Below are 7032 nucleotides of genomic sequence, written 5' to 3'. Positions count from 1 at the left end.
ACAGGGAGGGAGTAGCTAAGATAGGGTTAGAATCCACTCTGTTGTTTCTTCCATTCCTTGTTCCAGAAACATTCCCTGCAAGACATGGCCTCCCCACAGCTGATTTCATTCATGTGATAATAGCAGGTCCCATCATGGAGAGAAAGAATATAGCAAAACCACGAATGTAGCTGAGGGTTTACAGAAGAGGAGAGCTAGAGTTACTGTGCGTGTATTTTGGCACAAGAGAGTGTACAGGGTGATCTCTTGGGAAGTGGTTGACAAGGCAGCTGTGGATCTGAGAATGGAGAGGCATCAAGACATTCATGTACTCTTGTGTGGACAAAAAAGGAACAAAGAGTATCGCTCATCATCCAGTTATACAAGGGTTAAGTCTCAACCCATTGCAATCACCCACCAACAGTGCACCCCGAGGAGAAATGAGGATGAAAAACCAGTATGAGACACTCAGTGCTTTGGCAAAACAGGCCCTTAAGACAGTTAAGATGCGTATCTCAGGAAGCATTTCAACACCCCAGACTCTTGCATCTTCCCATACATAGAAAAGCACTGAAATCATTTACATGAGATATCTGTTCTTTGTGATTAGCAGGAATCCTTTACCAGGATGTATGCTTGACTGCATGTATATCCTGGCCCCTCAAAACCATACGTATACCGGGGCTCCTCCTCTACACCTACTGGGAGCTCTGAGGTCACTCAGAGCTACTGAGTGTCTCTCGGGCTATCCAGTTAAGACTGAATAAAACTTAAACTCACAACTCTCATGTTGTACATTTTTACGTCAACACTTGAAAGAAACTGTGGTAGTCAGCCTCCCAAATGGCCCTCAATGATAACTGCCTGCTAGTATTCATACCCTTGTGTAGTCTCTGCCCGTACTGACTCAGTCAGAACTGGTCTACGTGACCAACAAAGTATGGTGGTGTGTGACTTCCGACGAAATAAAAATTCACATTTTATGGCAAGCCAAGAAAAATTCAAAAACAAAATTTTTCTTTGCCCATTTGGGCTTCCTCCCTCCCCTTTATTGTGAATTGTGCATCTGCATTAACCAGACCTCCTTAGGAGATAACCTTCCTTCTTATCTCATAAGGGGTCACAACTCCTTAGGAGAGAGCCTTCCTTCTCAATCTTATAAGGGGCATGATGACCCATGACTGATGACTTGCTTTGTACGTGTAGATCTGGATTGTGTAAGCAGTCAATGTCATCTGATATAATGACACGTATAATACATATAACCTTTCGTCTCAAAAAAATTACATAACTGTGCTTTGACCTCTAGTGGGTGGAACAGTCCTCAGAGCTTTCTAAAAGAGTGTCTCCCCACTTATAATCCTCAGGTTGGCTTGAATAAAATTTTCCATTTCTTTCTTAGATCAACCGTTAATTTTTTCGTCAACACTTGGTCATAAAAGTCATTGCAGCTCCTGGATCACTCGTTCTAGGGGTGATCTAGCCACCATGTCATAAAGACACTTAGCGCTATGGAGAGACCCACACGGAGTAGAACTGGGGCCTTTTTTGGACAAGGGATTGAACCTGCATCCTTGGCAGTGAAAGTGTGGCGTCCTAACCACTGGACTGCCAGGTAATTCCTGGAACTAGGGCCTTTTGCCCAAAGCCAGCACCAACTTACCAGCCACATGAGTGAGACACCTGGAAGCAGATATTCTGGTCCCAGTTCAGCCTTTAGTTGACTGAAGCCCTAAATGACATCTTGACTACAGCCAGCTAAGCTGCTCCCAAATTCCTGACTCACAGACACTGTGGGAGATTATAAATGTTGACTGTTGTTTAAGCCATTAAGTTCTGGGGTAATTTGCTATACAACAATAGGTAACTAATACAGAAATCAAATAGATTAAAACTATGAAAGACCACATCAGAGAATTAAAAAATCCAAATGACCCAAACTATAACAGGAATATTAAAATTAAGAAAAAGAGATGAAGAAGAACTATAAGAAAAATTTTAGTCATCCTTTTAAAATAACCATGTAATATTTACAATTAATCATTGATAATTAGTCATGAAGAAAACTTTAATAAATCTTCAAAGTACAGATTTTACAGATAGTATTTGATCCATCACACTTTACAGCATAACAAATTCCAACCAGATGGAAATAAATGCATTGTAAATATTCCCATAAAGTTCTACAGAAAAATAAAGATGGACATTTATAATTTAGGAGTAGGAAAACAACTTTTGAGCAAAATAATAGGTAGAAAGGGAAAAACTGATATGCCTCAGTATGTAACAGAATACAAAATAACTACCCGATAAAAATATTTCTCAATTTAAGATTTCAGTCCAGACATCTCCCCTGAAGTCATGGTCAGTATTTCTACTTATATACCTAACAGACATTTCAAACTATCACATTCCAAACCAAACGCCCGATCTTACCTCCACAGAGGTTAGGACTCTGGTCTGTTATACTGGCCGCCCACCAACAACCCGTCCCCACTTGGGTGCCTGGGGTTCCTCACCTTCAGCCTTGTTATGGCTTTGTGGTTCCATTCAAATTTGTTCCCAGTTGGGTCATCCAGCTGCCTGACACTCACAGCCTCAGGAATCCCAGCTGACCTACCCTACAGCCCTGACCAGAAATCTATCCTCTGTGGTTATTTCTTGGAATAACCAGCACAAACCTGAATGGCCCAGTGACTTTCTCTTCTGGGCACCCTCACACTCTGTCTCCCTCAGGTCCCAGCCCAGAGTCCAGGGCTCCAATCACTTTGGTTCTGTTTCCAAGAGGCCTCAGGGCTTCTGTGACATCATGAAGCAAATGTCTTCTGTCTCTGAAGATGCTTTCTCCAAGGTTCCACCACACTGGCTCACTCATCACTCAGAAGGCAGAGGCAGCATGGTCTCCACCCACAGGTACGAAGGTCTGGTTTGGTGAAAATACCAACGCCCCCACTCCACCAGCTCTGTGTCCTTTAGCAAGTCATTTAACCTTTGCCCATCTCCATTTACTTCAAAATGAGGAAAATAGTATCTGTTTTACACTGTCAGTATATGTGAAGCACAAAGCGCAGCTTTTAGAATGATTAGTTTGGGACTGTTGGAATCAGACAGCTTTTCAAAGGCCAAGGAGTCTTTCAAAGAGGTGAGAAGAAAACAACTTTTCTCGAAGAACAGAAGGGACAGGAGCCTGAGAATAGGGGAGAGTTCAGATGCTGCAGCACATCTGTTCTTCCATCCTTCCTTTCCTCACCGCCCCCAGACATGCTTAAGCCAAGGCCACAACTAGAGTGAGGTGAGTGAAGCACTCCTTCAAGCACAACGTTTAATGGGGCACCAAAAAAACCCCCCAGAAATCAAAAAACATGATAGATCAATGAAATACTTTTTAAAATAAAGATCAATGCAAAAAGTTCATGATAGGGACTTCCCTGGTGGCGCAGTGGTTAAGAATCTGCCTGCCAATGCAGGGGACACGGGTTCGAGCCCCAGTCCAGGAGGATCCCACATGCGGTGGAGCAACTAAGCCCGTGCGCCACAACTACTGAGCCTGCGCTCTAGAGCCCACGAGCCACAACTACTGAGCCCACGTGCTGCAACTACTGAAGCCCGCACGCCTAGAGCCCATGCTCCGCAACAAGGGAAGCCACCGCAATGAGAAGCCCGTGCACCATGACGAAGAGTAGCCCCACTCTCTGAAACTAGAGAAAGCCTGCGTGCAGCAACGAAGACCCAACACAGACAAAAATAAATAAATAAAATGTGTGTGTGTGTGTGTGTGTGTGTGTGTGTGTGTGTGAAGACCCACTGGTGGTCTCAATTAAAAAACAAAAGTTCATGATAAACAAAACATCAACATCTTAGAGACAAGATCTGGTTACTATATTAAATCAAGAAGTGACTGAGCACAGCAAGTTTGAATTTCACACCTCGAGAACCTACAGTCCAGAAGACAGCTGCAAATTCAAATCATTTGATTAACTGTGATCACGCTAAAGCATTTTTGTTTTTGTAGCAAGTTATCTGTGGGGAGATAATTTGAGACTACAAAGATATCCTGTTCATCATCAGTCTTTAGCAACAGATTTATAATCAATGAGATTTCTGCCTGAATCAATTACTACCATGATGGTTGAAAGATATTTTCTAACTCTATCATTCCTTCTACATTTACTATTTGGAATTCTGTAAGTTCTTTCTCATCTCATTAATTCATCATTTATTTTAGTATGGACATATGAAATATTTTGAGTAATACTGCTACTCTAATTATATTGATGCTTCAATTGTCCCGGTTTTGCCCACAGAAGCCCCCTTCAAGCTGAATCCTGAAGAATATACTTCAAAGAGCTTTGACAAATATATACATCCATGCAATCATCACCTCAATAAAGATATGGAAGGTTTCCATCACCCCCAAAATTCCCGTTCTATTCCTTTTCTGACTTTCCCTGGGCCCCTGGGCCAAAGCAACCACTCATCTACTTTCTGTCCCTACAGTTTTGCATGTTCTAGAATTTCACTTTAAACAGATCTATGTGCAGTTTAGCTTTCAGCCAAAAACTCAGGGAGACTCCTATGCATACTTCTGGAGCTCTTTCTCAGAGTATCTCCCTCCTTCCTCTTCCTTCCTCTTCCATGCTCTGCTTAGCAAATTCCAGTTACTTCAGTTTCCCCAAGTTCTGCTGTTTGTCTCACTTTAGCAAATCTGTTGCGCTCTGCTTGCGTTCCTCCTTCCTGCATTGTCTGGAATATGCCTCCAGGGAGAAAGCCACTGCAGCTGTAGGAACTCATTTATTCTTCCCTCTCTTGGGGATCAAAGTCTTGCACTACCAGTTGTCCAATATCTGAAAAGACTTGCTTCCTACCTAGTTTAGTACTATCACACCATCACAGTTGTGAGCAGGGAATCCTCTGTGATATTTTTTGAGCATCTCCCTACTTTTTGGCACAAGAAGATATTCCATACTCATCTTGTACTTTCCCTGCCATCGTCCTGGAATCAGACATTACCCCAAGAAGCTTTGGTTCCTTTTATTAGAGAACTGTATTTAAAGACCAAGGTCTGCTTATTGCTACTGAGGCATCATTGCTTCCAGGCCCATTCACCAAATAGAAAAGTAGAAAATACATAAGTACATACTTTTTCTAAAGTAATAGTAAGACTAATTAATTTAAATAAACTTTATTTTAGAAGTTTTTGATTTACAGAAAAACTTCAAAGATAGTACAGAAGATTCCCACATACTCTGCACCCACTTTCCCCTATCATTAGTCTGTTTTTTGTTTAACAATGAACCAACATTGATACATTATTATTAACTAAAGTCCACACTTTATTTTTTCTTAGTTTTTATCTAATGTTCATTTTCTGTTCCAGGATCTCCTTCAGGATACATTATTTTTAGTGTAGTTGTGTCCCCTTAGGCTTCTTTTAGTTGTGATGGTTTCTAAGACTTTCCTCGTTTTCAATGACCTTCACAGTCTCGAGGAGTTTGAGTCAGATATTTTGTCTCATGTCCCTCAATTTTGTCTGACGTTCTGTCGTCAAACTGGGGTTATGCGTTTTGGGGAGGCAAGACCATAGAGGTGAAACTGTAATTTCCACCACATCTTAGCAAAAGTAAATGATATCAGCATGCCCTCACTATGGGTGTTAACACTGATCTGGGAGAGGTACACAGACACACTTTTAATCATGAGTTCACACCAACCCAACATCACAGGGTTCTTCCTTACCTTCCATTACCCTTTATTTAATCTCTCCTTTCCCACAGTAAAACACTGGCTCCCAACAAATCTATATATTTATTCATTTGCTCAATCCTATGATGCACACAAGTTTCGAAATCACTACACCAAAGCTATTAGGAAAAACAATCTACTAAGTTGAGTTCAGAAACTGCTTGCATTTTCTGGCTTTTTGTCTTTATATATTAGCAATATTAGCTCCTTATCTGAGATTTAAAGTTGTAAAGATTTTGCCATCTGTCTTTTGCCTTTGTTCGTGGTGTATTTCGCCTTACATAAGTGCTTTAATTTTATGTTTCAAGTGCAGCAGTCTTTTATTAAGTCTGGATTTTTAAGTCAAAATTAGAAAGTCTTTCCACACATCCAGGTTATAATAGAATTCACCTCTGTACATGTCTGCTATTTGCATGGTTTAATTTAGAACTCTGATCAATTTGGAGTTTATTCTTTTGCATGATGTGAGGTATGTATAAAATTGTATAGTAATTGTATAATAATTATATAATAATAATTGTATTTTATAAATATTATAATTATAATAATTATAATAATAGTCGTATAAAATACAATTCTTTTTCCAACTGACTATTCAATTATTCCACAAGGTTATTTATTAAAAAGTTCATTTTTATCCCAATGATTTGCCACCTTTACTACAGAGTAGATTTCCCTCTGTATTTGATATTTCTGGACTTGCTAGTCTCTTCCGCCTGACAATTCATGAGCCAATACCACACAGCAGGTATAATTATAGAAGTTTTTAGAATGCTTTAATATCTGATAAGGTTAGCATACACCATAGCTTTCTTTTCTCAGAGTATTCTTAGCTATTTTTGTATGTTTATTTTTTCATTTGAACTTTAGCATCAACTTGTCTACTTCCAATGGAGAAACAGCACTGGTATTCTTACTGGGTTTAAATTACATTTCTAAACTAATTTAGAGAAAAAGACATCCTCCAGACATGCAGCAACATGGATGTGCACAGATCTCAAAAAAATGTTTCAAGAAGTGGGACACAAGAGTACATGTTCTAAGAGAAATCAAGAGACAAGGTCTCTGGACTGTGGGCCTGGGTCAAGGACAAATGTACCACCTTGGATAGGGATGCTTTCCTCATTCACAGACCAGGCATAACAGGGCCTGACCGGCAGCCAGGACATTGGACTTCCGACCATACTGGAACACGCTGTCCCGGGATGGGTGAAGTTCAGAGCTTCTCATGCTTTCACAAACCAAAGTTGTAGCACTAGAGGCCTTGGCCGAAAAATGTCATCTCATAACAGGAAACTCCTTGACAACTCC

This window comes from Mesoplodon densirostris, chromosome 19 (assembly GCF_025265405.1).
Source record: "Mesoplodon densirostris isolate mMesDen1 chromosome 19, mMesDen1 primary haplotype, whole genome shotgun sequence".
In the NCBI taxonomy this organism is placed as follows: Eukaryota; Metazoa; Chordata; class Mammalia; order Artiodactyla; family Ziphiidae; genus Mesoplodon; species Mesoplodon densirostris.
Note: the sequence above shows the minus strand (reverse complement) of the source record.